Raw genomic sequence first — 20,559 nt, 5'->3', positions numbered from 1 at the left:
AATGGCCTAAAAGTACGAGAACTCGTGTTCAATCACTGCTGATGAGGTGGTAGTGCATTGACAAAAGGGTCACTCCACCTTTCTTTAGTTGCAGCGTGAAGCTTTAAAAATCCCTCAACCTACTGCATTTTAGAGCCTATGACTACCATGCCACGTCCCATCCAGCAAAATTGGAACACATTAAACAATTTTTTTCAAATTAAATAAAAGCTATTTAGGTCACCGTAGAAATAATTGATATTTAATTTCAGATTGGAAGCTGGCCAATCCCACAAAGTGAATTTACCGTAGAACTCTGTGCTATTGTATTAGAGAAGCAAGACAATGTTGATCTTTTCCCCCGTATGTGATATTCTCTTGCAATTTGAAGCTAAAAAGGAAAATTTACTTCCTTTCTATATTCTACTTCCAGTTTTACATTGTGTGTGTCTAAAACTCAGCCTTGCAGTGGGGCCCCTCAAGTTACTTGTTGCCTCTCTGACAGGCCATTTGTGGAGTGTCTGAACTGCACCAGAAGCCACAGGGAGACCATTCTTTATCAGCCAGACGGTGATGGGACAGCACTTTTGTCCAGTCAGTATTTGTGCAGGTGGCAAAGTGGGCATCTCTGCCTTGGGGTCTACATTGATATATTTGGGCTGAACTTGACCCATGACAGAGACTGGGTACAAAAAGACTCCTCCTGCGGAGCAGCCCTCCCACGTGTCAGAAGCATCTTTATTCCTAAACAGAAAAATAATGACTCTCCTGATGTTCAGATTAAGTAAGAGGATTTTCACTGGCTACAGCAGTTTTTAGAGTTTTGCCGTGGAAGTAGAAAGATATGATCCACACATCCAGGACTCACAAACATGCAGATACTACACCTAAGCTGCTCCCGTGCCACCAGGTCCTCATTATATTGGGGCATTCGGTTCTTCATTTCTGATTCAGTCCATTTTGTGTCACAGGCTATTTTTAACTATCAAGAATACTGATCATGATGTTTAAATCTCAGTTTCATTCACATGAAAATACAGATCATAACTTCAGCTCACTCTGTCCCAAATTGGGCTTGTGACTGGTGAACAGTTATTACATCCAAGATCTCAATCCTGAAAGCACCCCCATTTCATTTTCTTTCTTTCACCCTTTTCAGAGAAGCAGTAAACTTGGAGTTAGGTTAGAGTATAAACTTTTATATGAATGATCATCTTTTTCAGCTGTATTTGTACAGCACTTAATGCAATGAGTGAGTAGGTGTTATTGCAATACAAAAATTAAACCATAGTTAGAAAGCTGTGTAGGACTTCAAATCTAGAAAGAGACTGACCTACAGAGAGTTCAGATAAAATCAACAGGAGTCTGCAAAGCTGCAGAGTCCTTCAGGCACATTGCATTTCAGAAGGACCGTAGGCTACTGGCACAGCACATTGCAACGCTCTGGCCATGTACGGATGGGTGAGTCACTTACCCGAATATGAATCTGCTCTCCCACTGTGGGAGCACTCTCTCTTTTCTTCTTAACATCTAATAAGTCAACGAGAGGACGGATGGTCATTCCCTGCAGAATAATCAGAAACATAGAAATCAGGCTTCCTTCATATCAAGTCCAACTTGCACGTGTTCTAGTGACACTCGCACGGTCCTTTTGGAGCAAAATCACCAGCATAGATATGAAAAACAGCTCCGCAAGTCTCTGCAGCAAGAATGACGACTTTTTTGTCAGAACAAGGCCTATTCTTTCTGATAGCACCTTTCTTCAAATCCTTTTTTATTAGGAAGAGAATATCTGTGAAGCTTAGACAGCTCTGCAAACTCTACTCATCCACTGTAATCCAAACATTTTCTTTGCTCATGGACAGCTATGGGAACAGTCTGTCAGTGGAACTCACATACTTGCAGTCTTTAGGATGGAAATGGGCAGAGAGGGGGAATACGATGCTTTACTAATCTGGCCTCTAGAGTCTCAAAGACCACAGAATTGCGAGCAATAATTTCAAGATCAAGTCTGAGACTAGTTATTACTGCAGCCTACCAGATGGAAAGAGGTTTGAAACGTGCAAAGTTCAGATGCCTGGAACGATGATAGTCCTCAGAACTTCACAGCACACAGCCACTGCCAAGGTTGGCTCACACTGAAGGGAGTGATGTGTTTGCTAACTTTTGGAGTATTGTATGTCACAGATCATCACTGATTGAGAAGTTGATGATTATGACTTCTGAATGTCACAAATGTTGGCACAGTGGAGCGCTGAACACATTTTTAATTGCAAGAACAATTAATGTGTCATTTTAGTTGCTAATAGCAATAAAAATGCATCATTATTCAGGGTAAACAACATAAATCTAACAAATTTAGAAATAATAGCTATTACAAAAATTAAGTAGAAGCCGTGCAGTTTGGTCCCTTTTCTTGACTAGATAATCAGCTGTGTTTGTTTTCACTCTGAAGTGGCATTGTGAAGTTTTTTTTCACTAGCACTAGGACTTTCAAATTCAGACATCCACACACCCCAATTTCTTTGTCCCTTCTCCACCTCAGAAGCATCCTGGGAATGTCACAAGTCAGTTCTAGACCATCAGATAGCTACACACCTGTAGAGCTGCTCTGACTTCAAGGGAGTTCCTTTGAGAACCGCTCCTCTACTCACGGGGTCTATCTTGCCAGAAGCATATCACACAACACTGGTGGCCATACCAGGACTCACAAAGTTTTTCTACTGATAGCAATCCAGTAGCTAATGGTTAAGCGTGGGCACCACACAAAAAACTCTTCACAACGATTATGTTTATTAACAATTTCAAAGAGGTCAGAGGCCAATAGGCTGAAAGAGTGAACTTTAAATGGAGAACATGGTATTTAATTTTTAAACCACATTGAAAGAAAGAACAATGAGGGCCTTTTGTGACATTCCAGACAAGCCCACAGCTCTTTTGAGGACTTTCTGGTCTGAGTGGCATATATCCAGGCCTGTCTGGAACCACTAAGTACTTGACAATTGCTCAGTCAACCTTCTCAAAATTATTAACCAGGCCTGCTGTGGGAAGAGACTTATGCAACTGGTTTAGAAAGACCAAAACAGCCAGGTTTTCTGGGTTATATAATGTACCGTAAATCCATGTATGGACAAGCCTAACTGCCTATATTTTTGATCTCTAGTCCGCATAGCACAAATCTTTTCAGATAGCATTGTCAGGATATTCAAAAAAATGAAGTGGATTTATACTCCCACAAGACACCTTGATGGCCATACACCAGTGTATAAGGGCCCAGATCATCTCTTCCACAGTTTCTATCTAGTTTTAATACAGAAAAATTCTCTCCAAGACAGTATTAATGCCACTGCAAATATAAAGAAAACTTGTTGCACAGAATAACAGAACAAACCAAAAAAAAGCCCACTACCCACAGAAGTTGTTTTGTAGCCAGTTTTTCACTTGTTCTTTCTACCCAAGTGAAATGCAACATGAAGGACACTTGGATATTAAAGACACTCCTTCCTTAATCCGGCGTCCATTGATGTGGCTGGCACTAGTTATGTTCACTTGAGAAGCTGTAGGACTGATTTTAAAACCCAGATTTCTAAGGGTTTACCTTAATATCTGCATCTATTATTTTTACTTATATACATATATATGCGTATATATACATATATATATACACACACACACACACAGAGTTATAGCAAGTTTTCTCTGGTATAGCTTTTAAGCAAGTTTGCCTTTTTATTATTATTATTCTTGTGGTGGTCTCAGCTAGACAATGCTGCAGGTATCTGGAATCTGAGCATGGTCTGTCTTTACAGCGGCTGCGCTCCTAGTGAATGGCTGAAGGTCAAGGGGTCGTCCCGTTGACACGCACCCATGGGGGATGCTCTTTAACTCTCACCCTTTAGCATGGAGATGACATCACCAGTTGAGCTTTGAGGTTACACAAAAGCCCTTTCCCAGTCCTGGGAAGGATTTTCCGAAGCTTCCGCAGAATGGAGCTGCCGCCTTAGAACAACCTTTGTTTGAGATTCAAGAGCGTCTCTGCATGAACGGACGTGCCTAGTGACCGTATCTTTTCAATTTCTGACCCACATTTGCATCTTAAAACTTGTCAGCCTCCACCTAACTACGCTCTCCCTACCCCCTGGCCCCTGCTCACGCCTTTCAGTCTGCAACAAGAGGCCTGAAAACTGTGCCTCGTCCAGCTGCCCTATGTGACCCAGCTCCAGGCCTATTGGCACATCACATTCATTATTGATTTTTTTTTCAGCTAATAATTTGGATTAGAAGGATGTGGAGAAGTTCTGCTGCACAGAGTCAATCCCAGAATAAATCTGTGCCCCCTCTGCACGGTCTGAGTCACAAACGATAAACCACGGGGTTCAACAGAGGCCAAGTGGAAGGAATTTGCTGTCGCAGGGTGTCGCTCAGTCATGAGGCCACTTTGCAGCTGTCACCGTGACCTCAACTCTTCTGAAGCCCCAACAGCTGCTTCATACCTTCTGTCTGATGGCAGGAAAGTGGGCTGAGGGGTGGAAGGAGGAGAAGGGCAGGCCCTGGGTCAGTGAATCTGCATGGACTTTGTGCACTTGAGTGAAGGAAGCTCCCATGGAGTTTTTCTAAATGCCATTATTCCATATACACCACCCACTCGCTTGCTCCATCTCCCGTGGTGACCTGCTTAGTCTGTACTATCTGCATTGCAGGAGGTGAGAGTATCCGTCACCATTTTGTGCTTCCCATAATCACTCTGTCTGCAAAAAAAAAGTTTGACCTTAACTCCATGCTTCTGAGAGTAGAGTACATTAGGCAGACTTCAGTCTTGCTCTTTTCTGGATGAGATGACCCTCATTTTTAATCACATCCTCATCTGAAGCCTAGCCCTGGCAGAATTTTGAGGGTGAACTAAAGCAACTGAATTTCAGAGAAATGGGAACTCCGCACGGAGCCCTGCCATTGCAGGCTTGCTGCTGCTTTCAGCACAGGCTCAGCAAGGCAGAGAACAGCACGGAAACAGAGCCAAGATCTTTAGCTCGTAGAGATTTCCAGGAATATTTTTACCACTAGATGTCATCGCAATGCTGAGAGCTGCATCTGTGATGTGCACACCTCCCAGTGAACGGCACAGGGTGCTTCAGGGGACAAAATAATTCCTTTAAATCTCAGCCTGTGCTTAAGGGAGAGAAAACCTTTAACACATCTGGAAGCGTCTTAATTAACAATTAGTTATAAATAAAGGCAGTCTATCAGTAACGAGAGAAATACCAATGAAACAACAGAAATATATTCACAGAAAAACTCCAAGACAGAGGAATTCTGAAAGTAACCTCTGCAAACTCTGTTGGGATCTCTTTTAACAAAAATGACACGTACTTCCTGTTAGAGTTCCAGGATTCTCCTGACAGATCCTGAAGCAAAACCTGACACTGTATCAGTAGAAACAGCAATAGAACAGATGCAAGCCTCAGTTCACTGGAAATCCTTGGTAGATGCTCCATAAAAACAAAATGGAACAGGATGGAAGTAGATTGTGAACCTTGATTGGTCTCATTTATAGTATCTCTTGTCTTTTAGGAGAAGGGACAACTGCATGTTCTGGATCCCTTTTTATCATTCTACTTTAGTGGTTACAGAGCACAAACATAAAGCATCAGATCCAAAACAGCAATTTCTGTACAAGCTAGGTAGACTTCAGGAACCTGACACCAAAACTACCATAACTACATAACTCCCAGAAGGAGACAGAACAGATGTTCTTTGATTTTAAATTTCTCCAAAATAAAAAGCAATGTACAGCGGTGATTTAAACCCTGGATGCTTTAAAATGGATTTAAGCAATAAACCCATATCTGAAAGCAGTTATCAGTGTTGTGTGAGGTCCACCTCCCTCTCCTTACCCTGGCCCTGGGGAACATGTCCAAAGTTATGCCACGAAACAGGCAGGCTGCACTCACTTGCAGAAGTTTTTCCACTGGGTAGTAAACAACTCAACATTCACTGGGGCAGAAAAGAAAAAAGCAGGAAGCAACAGGGCTTAGTGAATCAGTTATAAAAGAAAAATCAGATGCAAATAAACAATAAATAAAATGTTCTAAGATTTTATTTGCTTCCAATTTTCCTTGCTTTTATAACAAGTAACACACCCAAATTTTTTCCAGTGGAAGAGTTAAAGCTATCCCCTTCCTTCTGAGTCATCATAAAATAACTACAGCTACTTTGCTGCATGAATGTGAGAACATCTCAGACATATATACAAAACGTTTTCATAAGCAACCAATGATTATGGTTGCTTCAGCTGTTGGATGCCTCAATAAAATGGGAATCACTCTCCAGAAAATGAGAAGATGATACTCCTTCAAAATTAGGCCCCTTAAGTTGTCCCTCTTTGAAATGCCAAAACTGAGACCGCCAAAACCAAAAACCACTTTTAAAATTATTTTTATCCCTGTTCAGTGGGTTTGGAATGGAATATCTCCAATATTTTCCACCTTCTCACCTTTAGAACTGTGAAAACTGGCCTTCTTTACAGCATGGCTCAGGCAGTGTTTCAGTTCGTGACTCATTTCATAAGTACTGCAGTAACAGGTGGCTCTTACCTTGCTCAAATATCAAACGCTATCTAGAGTTTTATTTGGGGTTTGGCTGTGCTACCACACAAAACATGTAAAGGTGCCACTTCAGAGTGGAAATCTATGCCAGCATCATTCTTCCAAATTTTCACCATTGCTACCCCAGTAAGGCTAGACCAGATCAAAGATGGGACATGTTATCAAGGAAAATGCTGCAGTAGATGTTATAAGTCAACAATTACTAAATCAACCTTGTAAACGCATGATACTGTCTCACACCCTCTGTCTCTTCCAGTATTATTTTTTAGATCTTAGCCACTTAATGTAGGGAGAGTTTTAACGACCAGTAAATTCATGTATTCATTATATTGTGCATCAAATCTAGTAGTTTAGATTTCAGGTTATTTGCCTGAATTTTTTTTTTAAAAAAATCACGGTCATTCTCTACATCTGCTGGTGACATGTTTTCATACTGAGTATTTTTACCTGTACGAACACGGTGAAGAGGATGACAACAGTTGTTGCTGCAATGAAGAGCTTCTTTCTATGAAAGTCAGGAAGCAAGAAAACCAAAGAGAAACAGATTGCACCTCGGAGACCCCCATACGCTATAATAAATTGGTCTTTGCTGGTCACGGTGTTGACATGAAATCTGTTCACAAAGAAAGTCAGTACAAGAACCCCTGAAAAGCAGGAAAGAAGATGGAAACTGATCAAACAAAAATAGAAATTAGTTAAAACTCCTAAGAGGATGATATATTTTACAGTAAAAAACAACTTAAAGTGGGAAGCACTAACCATTAAGAACTAGCTGGGGTAAAGGTGGTAATATATTCTCAGTACCACTGGCTTTACTTCTAATCTAGTCCAATGAGTTTACACTGAACCTGTCTGCTTAAAAACCTTTGCCTTGAGCATTACTGATTTGAGGGAATACAACAAACACTATCGACGGGCCACAGTTTGTTGGGCTTTGCACAAGTATAAAATTCATCTTGTAGCAGCTTCTCTTGGCTTGTTTTCAGCCTTGTGCTTATCATAGTCCATTTACAAAACTGGAGCTTCCTTCAGAACAACTTTGAGCGCTGCAAGGGATTTTAGTATTAGCCCTCTCCCATGACCAGGGAATCCCAGGACATACAGTTTCATTTTGAGTAAGCGCTAAGCATCAGCTAAATAGTGAACAAACAGTAACCATTGGCAGCATAAGACATATTAGCACATTTATTTCAATGGTAGTTAATTAAAAGTTCTTGCGGCCACTCTTACAGTCATGTGCCAGCCCAAATATTACATTGACTAGTATAATGATATAGTTACAAATTCTGAGGACTGAATTGAAATATTAATTGATTTATTCTAATCAGTAACAATGAATGATTGAATTGGTTGGATTATATATACTCTCTTGAGGCAAACCGTAAATAATAATTTAATTACAAGTTACTTTCCCATTTTGAAGTTTCCAAGCAATAGCCAAGACACTCTAAAGAGTTGATAAATATTTTGCCTACATTAATGTTGTCTCCACAGAAATTTTTTACTCATTAAAATTTATTGTGTGAATTAAAGACTATATAAGATGATATAGCAATTGATACAATTTATAATCTTTTGCAAATACAAACATATGCATAAAGCTACAGGAAGTCAAAGAGGGAGCTAGTGATGTGACAGTATCTATTTGACAGACATCTGCTTATATAATCAGCACTTTACAGCCTGCTTCAGAGCTCCTTAGAACCTGTGTTAATGAGAATTTGCTTGAATGAAGTCAAAGAAAACTGCAAGTGAGATGAAAGTTGGGCCTCAAATTTGTAAGCAGCATCTGATCTTAATATCAACTGATACGATAAACATTTCATTTTCTGAAGATTAATGGCCATTTCGAGAGATGATGACACAGATTGTCATTGACTTTTGCTAGGAATTAGTTCAACCCACATCATTATTGATTTTCTAAATGGTATTTGTAAAGTGTCATTGAAGAAAAACTTAAAAAAATAGTGCATATGTAATACACATATCAGACACCTTCCCACACACATAAACTAAAAATAACCAAACTTCAATCATACAGCAGAACACTTTAAAGAAAATAAGAAATCTGGGGATGCTCAAAAATAGTGAACTCAATCAGCTGAACCTGGCAATACTTTCCCAGTTCTTGGAATACTGTGAAACTGGTGCCAAGAAGAACAGATGATATGAAGTACTTTGGTTTCAGGGTTCTTGGTAACTTTTAGCTCAAACAAATGCTGTGTAGTAACATATTTCACAGAGAAAGAAGAGCCAAATGGAATCACCCATTCACCCGCAAATTATTTCAATGAGGAAGGAAAGTCTGGTAATGGTTCAGGCAGCACCACTGATTTAAATGAACAAAATCTACTTGAGCAGATACCTTGGCTTTTGTCTTCATTTAATCCTTCTTCATAAATTGTTATTAGCATTCTCTATACTAATCCAAGGCCAATGTTTTCCAAGAGAAGACACACAATCAATTACTTCGGGCAGAATGTATTTTCTTCTGGAGATGTGCCTTGATAAACAGCAGAAGGAAAACTCCCTCGTGTTCTGATAATAGTAGAATACTAGTGCTGTCGTATTTTGCTTTTCATATGATCTCTTATGTCAAAAGTTTCAATCGAATCATTTCTCATTTAAGCTAGCATAAGCCAAAGAGAGCTCTGGTGGGATGCGCTCCTAAGGCAGAACCACTTGTGCCAACAGCACCAAGTTTCTCACACCTTTACCACAAGCACTTTACTCCCGATCTGTGATCACTTGCTGGCAAGAGTAAGCTGCAAAAGTGGTTCTCACAGAGAAGAAAAGGACCAAGTTTCATCTATGAAACACCAAATCCCTTTACCTACAAAGCTTAAGCTCTAGTCTACACCAAAAGGTTCTGGATTAAAACGAATAAGGAGCTAAGGTACAACGTACGTACTGAAACCACGTACGTACTGAAACGTCAGGCAGAAACTCCCCAAATCCTGGAGGAAAACTCCAAAGATGTCTCGCGTTTCTGGAGCCATGCCCGGGAGCACACCTGGTTTCAGTGCGGACAGGCCCGAGCAGGTCGGTGCCTAGGCTCCTCCATGGTCTCCAGAGCAGGTGTCTTTCAGCCCGGATTCCTGCAGTGCCCTGTCTGGCTCACGGCCAACCTCCAGCACACCCAAAGCACTCCGACAAGCCCTTCGCAAAACACGATGACGAGCTCCGCGGATAAGGGAAGCCCAGGGCAGGATCAGATATGCGAGATGATTTTCAGCCCTGGTTTATGTCCTAACAGTTGCTATTCTGTTCAGGGGAATTTTGATTGTAAAGAAAGTTTTCTTTCCTGGCTATACCACTGAGCCCTTCTCAAATAAGGTATTACATAATTACAGAACATGATCAGAACAGTAGTGTTTAGAGAGCTGGAAGATTTTGATAGGTGCTTTTATATTGTTACTATCAATATTCCTTATCTCTGGCAATGAAGTTTCCAAACTAAGATAAAGTCAAAATAACTCAGAATTTTTTTTATTTAAGCAAAAAATTTAACAGAAGAAAGACACTTAATCATAATAAAACATTTGAACGTGTGTAAAACTGACTAATAAGCATGCTTCCAAATGTATTTATGATGCAGAGTCATTAAAACAAATCTTGGCATGTATTAACTGCTAATAAAACACATTCTGTTACGTCTTGTCATGGTCTATCCTATTTAAGCAATTGCTTGAAATGCCTATCAAATTGGAGTTCAAATAAATTATCATTTGGTTTGACTCAGTGGTTTGTAAACATAAATCCCTTTTAATGTTTTTATCTATCAAATTCCTTGTCAAATATATGCTCTGTTTTTATCTGTGGACCTATAGTTAATATATAAAAAGATCCATAAATGAGAAGAATAGCAAAGGAAGAACATAGCAAAATAGTAGTGTCATGGAGCTCAGCTCTCTCAGCTAGTGCTTTGAAAAAACTTTTATACATTATTAAACACAGTACTAAATTCAATGGACTATCAAGGCAGTCAACTCTTTACTCACAGGCATCACTAACTGCACATTATGAAACGCAAAGGAGAATCAGCCCTCGTGAACACCAAACCAGCACAAGATACAACCACGGACAACAGTAAAATGGTGTATCTGCTTTTCTGGTCATTTACAACACAGGAAGACAGGAGCTTAAAATATCGTGGGACCTGGACTGAATTTTTTTGGGGTAAATGATATCAGGCAGATTATCCTTAGTCTCAGTTATCAGGAAAATTCTTTCATGCATATCCTTTATCACTTAGTTTTGGTCATTCTTAATCTTATCTGAAATTCTCAAGTATGAGCAAAAGGGAAAAAATCTTGGAACTTCCTTAAGTTGCTCAGAATAGTTTACTTTTCCCTACTGTGGCTGGTTCTCAGCTATTCCTGTGGAAAAGCTTCATGTCATCTCTAATAAATTTTATGTGCCACCTGACATAGCTCTCGAAGGCACCCACATGACAAGCTCAGAAGCAAAAGCTCTTATATTATACATGGAGGATGCAATATACAGGCAGAGGCAGAATAAACTTCCTCCAAGTTTTGGCTCATGTAAGCACAGGATGGTTTAGACACCTTCAGAGGCTGCTCTTGTCTACAGTAACGCAGCATCATTCACAGTTCTTCCCAGGTTGCTTTTGCTGGAATTTACTGGGAAACTCTGCATGAATCCCAATTTCTCTGTCCTTATATCTACTGGAAGTCCAGTGACTCCAGGATTTCAAAGTAGAGACAATTCATGTCTCTGCTGCCATGCCCTGCTAGGAGGTGTGATTAACCTCTCCTACATTATTTGGTCAACAATATGAGACAACATATGAGAGGAGAGAGCCAGTGACCCACATCTCCTTGCCCTCCTAAGGACAACATGCAACCTGCCACAGAAAGGAGGTTGGAAAAGGCTCTGTGACACCAATATTGTCTACCTGTACAAACAAACAAATGGACACTTCAGAGATGCCATCTGCTCCTGTCATCCTTGTACAGGCCAGGGGGAGTTTGAGGTGCTGTAACATTCAAGTACTGCCAAATCTTACAGTGTTCACAATTCACATCTACTCTGAGGCATGGCTGTGTGTGCTGTATAAAGGAATTAAATGGATGTCAAGTTTCAGAGTACATTTGGCAAAGGATTTTTTTTTTATATAAAGAAAGCCTTTAGTCCATTGCTTTCTCTGCTGCAACCAAATTTGACTTATTCCTTTCAGTAAAGATACAGTTTCTCTTCAAGCGTCCTTTTAAGGTATTTGGATAGATAGGACATCAAATGGGTCGTGAGACCCAGCTAAAAGACATGGGCTTGGACATCATTTTAAGAAAGGTAATAGGATTCAAACTCCAGACCATTGACCCCAGAAGACAAATCCTTTGCTCTTTAAGATCAAGTACCAGTTTATCTCATCAAATATGAAAATGCAGGAAGTCTATCACACTTTCCATGCAAAGAAAGGATAAAACAATGAGACAGAAGATAAGAAAGCAGAAGAAATTATCTCATGAATCAGAGACTAGAAATAAATGTCATGTTCTGAGTTCCACATAATCAGTACTCTTCAAAGTCCTCATCACCTCCCGCCATTCTCTCACTTAATGGAAACATATGTTTCGCTCCCACAAATAAAAATCCATCATTTCATCATACCTAGTGCTCTCCAAATGAGACAGAAAATGACAGTGAAGCAAATATATGGCCAGTTCCACTCATGGTTTTCTCCAATGGTGGACACCCCAAGAAAGATGAAGATGAGCGTATCACTAACACTGCTCCACATCTTCATGAAGTATTTGATTGTGGTGTGAGATTTCAGAGAGATGTTGGCCTCCACGTAACGTTTCATGCCCATAGCACAAGCAATGATGCTGAGAAAATGAAAATAAAACAATTAGTTTTTCCATATAAAGCACACAAAATTGACACATTGTCTTTTTTTAAAAAAAAAGTCTTCATTGAGTGATGTACGTTTGCAGACATCTCATTGATTAGTGTCTTGCTTCCTACATCAGTCCTTTAATATTGGTAAGATCACTAGGACAATAAGACACTATATAGGTTGACCAGGTTGTCTGAATTTGTTTTTTAACAGATAAACAACCTATTACATTTATCATAGTCACTTAGTTTACAGTTAAGTACACCCAACACTTCTCATTATAATACCGTTATAATAAAGTTTTCAGTTCTTTAACTTTGCCACACGCTAACCATCTAGGCAGAAGAGTTTTATTTTTAGGATTTCATGTTAGTTTGTTTTTTGCTTGGATGGGAGGAAGACACTTTAGGGAACAGGATACTATTGTTTCTCAATAGCAAGCGTAAAAAGGACACCTACAAGTCTGGCTGATTTCTAGTCACTACAGCAGATCTGGTGTAGTTTGAGAGCAGCCTGAACACTGCACTACTTCACCCAAGAGAACAAAGCTAGCCTAAAGGGAATTAAAGAGGTTCTGTAAATTACAGGATACATGCGTCAGCCTAATTCATCAGCTTTTCAAAACAATCACTTTCAGACTAGCAATCTTAGAAGGTTAAAACCATTTAGTGCTTACAGGGTCAAAGCTCCATTTTTTAACAGCAACATTTTGTTCTAAATGTTGAGCTACCAATGACAAAAGGAACTTGTTTCTGAGACATGATTTCCAGTGCTCTTTGGTACATATTGCTCTTTGGTACATATTGCTCTTACAAAAAGGTCCTGACTTCCTTCTAATGTAGACCATTTCAAACCCAGCCAAACCCCACCGAACCTTCTAGCATTAAACCAGCGTGGAACTGGTGTGACAACAGGAGACTAGAGAGCCTCCTGCAAAGGGAAGGCACCACGTAGCTATCCTGGGCACGAGTTTATGGCTCACAAAAGCTCAGTCTTCCCCCGTGAGGACTGTTAGTATATCGCGATTGCATGGAACCACACTGAAGTCCTTTTAATGCCTTTGCTATTCAGTGAGGCTGTCCACGTGGGAGTTTTACAGCATTACAAATTTCTACCCCAGGTGACTGCATGGTAACAGCAAGTCTCCTCAAACATTATACCACATGCAGACAAGTCTGCAGAGGTCGATCCTCAGCTAGTAGAAGTGAACATGGATCTGGCATACAGACTTTAAACACCAGCTGCAGCTGGAACAGATAGATGATCCAAACAGATGCGAAGAGGTGTCCAAATAGATGTTGGCCTCAGCAGTCCTTTGGTCATACAGTAATCTCTCACACAGAAGCTATTCAGAAAATAGCCAGGCAACTTCTGCTTTGCAGTGAAAACACTGAATTTAAGCACAGAATTTCACACAGGAGACTCTTAGCAATATTTGGGGTTTGGTGCAAAAACAGGGTTGCATCATGGCTACCACTGAATAGGACAGTTTGCAAATGGGCAGAGCTGATTACGCGTATGGTGGCAGAAGTTCCCTTATTTAATTCCTCTTTTTTCCTTACTACCATTTCCCTGGTTTTTGCTGGTCTTTTTACAGCCTTTTTTGATTCCTGATTATTTTCTTTAATACCTGCTGTAAGGGAAACCTATGCCCAATCTTCATAACTTGATAAAATTTTAGGGTTGGCATTTTTAAAAGCTTGGGTGAGCTTTTACTTCTGCTTTGAAACAGCAAGTATCGACTGTGAAATTTCAGGTAGGAAAGGAAGACAATACATGCCCCTCCATTTTCACTATCAAAATGCAAGGCAGAATTCAAGCTCAAGTACAGGGGGAATAAAAAACTTTCATTGGAAATTATCAGTTGTTCCAGTTAAGCAGAACATGTGTATGCCACAGACTAGATGCGATCTGTTGTACGTTCACGACACAGTTTGAACAGCTCTCTCTGGAAAGGCAGCAAATACCGTTGTCATTTTTCAGCTCAACTATTGAAAGAAACTAATCACGGTCGCCGTGTCTTCACTGCTGAAAGGAGTCTTCATCTAGCTGTGTTTTTGTAACCTATATAAAACCAAAGACTTCTATTCTGTCCTCAACACCCCTTTATTCCAGGAAGGCACAGTTGGCCACTGTGCTGTTGCTCCTAATTTGCACTGTTGTTAATGAAAGTAGAATAAGGGCCATCTTCTTTCTCGCTCATCAGTGAACCATTAACATGTCTCCATTGCCATAACTGTGCATATATTATTGGACCAAGACAAAAGTAATGAACAACAGCTATATTAATTTCTGCTCTATTTAAAGCACTAAGAAAATCGGTAATATTATTATGGGAAATACTTGGTTGGAATAAAAAACAGGAAATAAACAGGAGAAAATGTTTCGAATAAAGGTGCACTTCCACCTTATACGAGCTACTGATTACTTGGTCTGGTATTCAAACAAAACAAAACAAAACAAAAACTTCCTATTTCCTTCCTATTAAAATAATTATTTGTTTTTCCTCATTCCCATGCAAAAACTTATTTGGAGGAGAAAGTCCCTTCAAAGGGACACAGATACCAGAACAAACAAAAAATTCAAAAAATAAAAAACATTTGCATACAGAGCTGTTTAGCAGATTGGGTTGCACCCACAATTCTTTTCAGTCTACACAGATTTTTTTTTTTTTTTTTTTTTTTTGCAATTAAATTATTTTCCAAAGAAAAACTCCCCAGATCTGCTTCTTATAATGCATTATTTCCTGGTTACAAATGAATGAATTGTTTGAAATCAAGATCTATAAAAAAGCATTTGGAATTTGCCAACTTCATGACCAATAGTGCAGGAACCAGCCGCCTTTGCAACTGTTTTGCTTCAGAAACAATACATTATTCAGAAGAATGAGTTCCATAATGGGTACAGTAGATTATGATTGATAGAAGGAGACACCATTAGGATTGAAAGTTTTCTTCTCCTTGATGATTATGCAGCATATTTATTTCACTATTCTGTCTTATGTTCCTATAAATAGATTTATCTTACCTATTCCCAGAGCTAGAACTGTTTCCTGTAATGCTAAAACATTGCTCATATTAACCACTTGAGGAAACAAAATCTGCAAGATAGAGGAATAATTTGTATCCAAAGGAGTAGCATTATTCTCAAAATAGATCTCCCAGATAATTCTGTGTCTAGGCAGTACTTGACCATTTAATTTTTCATTTTTGTCATTATTATCAGATTTACAGTTGTTTACACTATGGCTATCAATGGAGTCTAAGTGCGTTTTATAGTCTTTAGGGGAATATTAAGTACTGTTAGTGCTGTGATTCCGGTACTGTTTGACTTAGTGTAGGTAGGAGAACTAGTGGCAACAGATATCAGACCACAGAAATGAGAACTAAATCACTCATTCTGTGTTGTTTTTCAATCTGTCTGTTCTTTCCAAAGTAAGATTTCTTTGACCATTAGGATTATTAGATCTACTTTTCTAGGTTAAATTAATTGTTCTGCAGGCAAAATTCATACTGAGTTGAGCACAAATCTCTCTTAAAATTGAAGAATCTGACCCATAATTATTCATCTTGTTGAAAGACCTACCCACCAAAATAGAAATAAATAAAAGCATCGTCTGTAAATTACAATTTGCAAAAGACTGAATCGACGTAATACAAATGGTTTCTCTTCACTGACCATAATAATTACATGGGAATGCACGACATGGTTTTTGATACCGTGCAACTTCCTTAGTGTGAAGGTGACAGAGCACTGGCACAGGTTGCCCAGAGAGGTTATGGAGTCTCCTTCTCTGGAGATACTCAAAATCCACCCGGACATGGTCTTGTGCAACGTGCTCCAGGTGACTCTGCTTGAGCAGGGGCGGGGGTGGACTAGATGATCTCCAGAGGTCCCTTCCAACCTCAACCGTTCTGTGATTCTGTGGGACTCAGCCTTATCACACAGACAGTTCCTGTCTGTACTGTGTTTCTATGCCATATTGGTACAAGAGCTTCACGAAGAAAACCCATCAGTACTCTAAAGCATTTGTCAGATTGGAAGAATATATAAAACTTACTGTGCTGTAATAAATTGCAAGCAATCCTGTGCATACTAGTATTACAAAGCCTGGTTTCTTATAGCTGTGTATCTTGTAGCTGATAAAGATCTTAGACATGGCTGCATCTTCTCCAAAGAGGCAGGATTTATGCTAGCAAGCTCAGGTACAGATTCTCTAGTATCTAATAGCAAAGTCAGTACAATTTGCAATTTTCCCCTCTGTCAGAGGGACACTACTGCTTATCATCCATTTGCATAAAAATACACAAGGATTTAGTAGCTTTGAAACCATGATCTCTAACAAATTTGGCTGAAATTGGTCAGTAGATTCAAATGTTATTGGAGATAGAGGGGTGATGAATAGACACATGCACGCTGACAACATAAAAACACAACAGCCTCACTTAGGAAACCAGAAAAACATATAATCTGAGGTTGTCTAAACCTCTTCTAAAAGTAAGTCAGTCTCCAAGATAAATCTCTGAAGCAAATGTTTTGATTAGACCTCTTCATTCCCAAACAGAGGATGTATTTCCAGGCTTCGCCTTTGTATAGGATAAACAACTACCTCTGCATCACTTACTTGGTTCTATCATCGTATGTTCTGCCTCAGCACACCTTTGAGGCCATCACTCTCCAACTAACTGGTAGGGCAGACAACTCAGGATGATATTAGAACAGACTTGCTATAAAGCACAGACAACATCCAAACTTTGTTGAGGTCCACAGAATTTGATCACTTACTCCTCGCAGCTTTTCAAATGTTCATTTTTACTGGGCCTAATAAGGAAAATATAAAATATATACTAAAGGCTCTTCTGGCCCAGTAGGAACCTCATTGTTTGAGCTTGCTTTCTTTCTTTTTTTTTAAGTGGCACTCATAAGACACCCCACAATAACCTGAATAAACTGATGAGGCATTTGAAGCACTAGTCATCAGGATGGCTTATGATCTGCAGTTTTAGAATATCCAAACTTACTCCTTCAATATTTGAAGTCAAGTCCTTTAGTTTTCCCAGTCATGAAGCTAGATGATGTTCCAGAACAGCACTGGGGCCATTTCTTTGAGGTTTTCAGATCCACAGAACATTTGTGTGCAGCTGAAGAGTCCCTACTGCCACTGACATGTAATTGTGTAACATGTGGAATGAGGTTACATCCCTCAGCTGTTTCAAAGGCTTTTAAACTGTCTGTTCACTGTCATGTAAAGGTTTCCAACTAAGCAAACTGACTTTAAAACTTGGTTACTGTTCTGACTGATGATACTTTTCAGCAAATATAGCCAGAAATCTTTCCTTGGCAAATGAGATTCATGGACATACTTACGCCACGATGCCAGAAAGGTGAAACATTTCTGCAGTGAGATAGGAAAGATAACTGTACAGGAAGACAAAGAGCGGTTCAATTACACGGATATTCTTGGTAAATCGTGTGGTAAAGGCAGCAATCATCCCAAAAGTCAGACCTACTAAAACTCCTCCTATGCCAACCACAAAGAATTTTCCAACTCCAGCAAAAACATCCACAGTTTTGATGGCTGGCATTTCACAGAAAGATCTGAACAGCTTGTAGAGTACCTGGATGAAAAATGAAAGAGAGAAAACAGCCATTAACCAGGCATTAATCAGGCATGACCACACATAGCAGTAATGTTAAAATATGCTGCTAGCATTTCGGTCTGTTTGAATCTCCAGAGAGCAGGGGCCTGACAGGTGAGCACTGTAGCACTTAAATACATATTAATCTCCACACTTACGTGCCAGATCCTCAGCTCTATTGAAACTGAAGACAGTTGTTCACCCAAATGTTTTTCGGGTCCTGAGGCCAGACACCCGGCCGAGTAGTCCTCTGCTACAAGAGGACATTTCCCTTTGCAGATTTCAGGTCCCACCTCTCAACACAAGACAACCCTTCCTCTGGACACTGAATACTGAAAATAAAAGCTAGTCCTTACCACTGTAACTGCATCATTCAGGAGTGATTCACCAAAGACCAAAATGTGTAGCTTTTCGTTGACATGTATCTCTTCAAACACAGCTAGCACTGCTACAGGATCCACAGCAGCTATCAGACTGCCAAACAAGAGGTTATGGAGCAATGATACGTCCTGCAGGTGAAAGGATTTCACTTGGCAAATCCCATACAGGGAAAAGCCAATCCCAAACACGTTCCATATTGTTCCCACAACTGCATAGAGGAGAATAGTGCCAATGTTCTCGAAAAAGGGACGGCTGGGCATGAAGTATCCTGCATCGAGGACAATAGGTGGCAGCAGGTAGAGGAAAAAGATATCACTGTCCATAACAGGTGGTGACTTGTCATTTAAACCATAGATGATTCCACCCATAATGAGTCCTACAAATATCAATAAGCAGCTTTCCGGAACAACAGAAGGTAGCTTGTTATAGAGATGAAATGCTGAAAACAGATTAAGAGAAATATTCCTTATTATCTCGTCACCTCAAGCTAGCTAAACAGCTTCAGTTCCTTATTTGGGTGAGGAAACTTTCCATGCTATGACATTCAGAAGGTTGCATTTTGGTATAAAACAAATAATAAAGTAATAATAATAAATTACTCGCTGTTTATTGTTTTAAATTTGTTATAATAAAGTAATTATAACAGCAATAATAAAAAAATATAATAGTAATTATATGCATGCATAATTAAGGTAAAGTTACCCAATAAGAAATTGACTAAAAACTCTTAAAGTTTACTGAAAATATCAAACTTTTTAAAATTACTATTGGTTGAGCCCTCAGTTCATTGAAACGTAAGGTTAAAAATACATTTGGAAATTTTACAGCAGCTAAAAATATTCCATCAAGGGCATGGTGGCCACTCACAATTCATATTAATATTATATAAATATATATAAATTTGTAGATCTTAAGTCTGAGAGGAAAATTCACCAAAAGAAAGAAAACTATAGGTCTTGTTTGCACAAAATACAATTTTTTGGATGTAGTTACACAAATACCCTGTCTGCACCAAGAAAGTTTTTATTTTAGGTTTTACAACACCTAGCATACAGATTGAATTATTCCATGCGACTGGCCTGATCTGGCAGCCTTCTTTAAGAATGAGATGGCTTCATTTTAAAATGAAGATGTCAGTGGACAAACTGCACGTCACACAGTTGGCAAGTTCATGATGATGAATACGTACTTTAGTACAAATTGCACTTAAATAAAGTATTCCTCTCCCCTTTCTTCTCTTGGAAGCCCTGATAGTTTTTGCTACTAATATCAACAGGATGTGTAGATATAAGCTTCTATATGGCAAATCTTTTCCAACCTAGAAAGCAATTTGACAAGAATTTTCTTCCCTGTGCACAGTATATCTGACATACTGCATGTGTGCCCTTAGGAGGTGGCATGTTATCCCAGACTCTGAGACTACCTATTTGGCTTGCATGCCAAACAGCCTTGAACTGCAAAGACTCTGCTTGTCCTTTTCTGTTTGGTCCCACTAGTAGAGTATTTTAGGAAAGGACTCCTCTTCCCAGCCCCACACCTTTCCACAGTTCCTAGCATTTTGGAGAACAAGCAAAACAGGAGCTGCCTTTCCCTATACCATTTTGGGGAACTAGTGAAGCAAAGGCTGCCCTTATCCCCCTTGTCCCCAGGGGAAACCTTGTCCTCTTCACCCCCTCAAGATTTTTGGTGCCTTACCTATCTTAGCCAACGATGCAAGCATGATCCAAAGTGTGATTTCAAAGGGGACTTGAACATGCTGGTAATCCAGGGAGAAAAATGCATGCTCCAAGGATTCATTCCCCTGGGCTTCCTCAGCAGCCCAGCTGGTGTTCTCCTGGAGAACATCTTCCTCTACTGACTGCGGCTGGGAGCCTTGGAGAGCTCTGGTCCTGGCAGCCTGGAGGAAGAATGTAAGCAAGGGCCCAACTAGGCAAGCGGCTGCAGCCTTGCATCCCAGGCTCTGCTTCTCCATCTGCCCAGGAATCCGTCCGCTCTGGGAAATGCGTTGCTGGCTGCTCCCCAGCGTGTGACTCCGGCTGCTGCGTGCAATGGCTGGGAAGCGCTGCTGGCTACAGCACCCTGCAGAGCACAGTTT

The 20,559-nt window shown here is 39.8% G+C and overlaps 1 pseudogene; it reads right to left on the bottom strand.

Annotated features, from left to right (window-relative positions):
* The window catches only part of LOC134145278 (sodium/hydrogen exchanger 2-like), a 34,170-nt pseudogene extending 13,866 nt beyond the window's left edge, over positions 1-20,304 (bottom strand).
* Positions 20,305-20,559: the final 255 nt, after the last annotated feature.

This window comes from Rhea pennata, chromosome 11, assembly GCF_028389875.1.
Source record: "Rhea pennata isolate bPtePen1 chromosome 11, bPtePen1.pri, whole genome shotgun sequence".
NCBI lineage: Eukaryota > Metazoa > Chordata > Aves > Rheiformes > Rheidae > Rhea > Rhea pennata.
The sequence above is the reverse complement of the archived record's forward strand: the minus strand, read 5'-3'. Positions and strand labels throughout refer to the sequence as shown.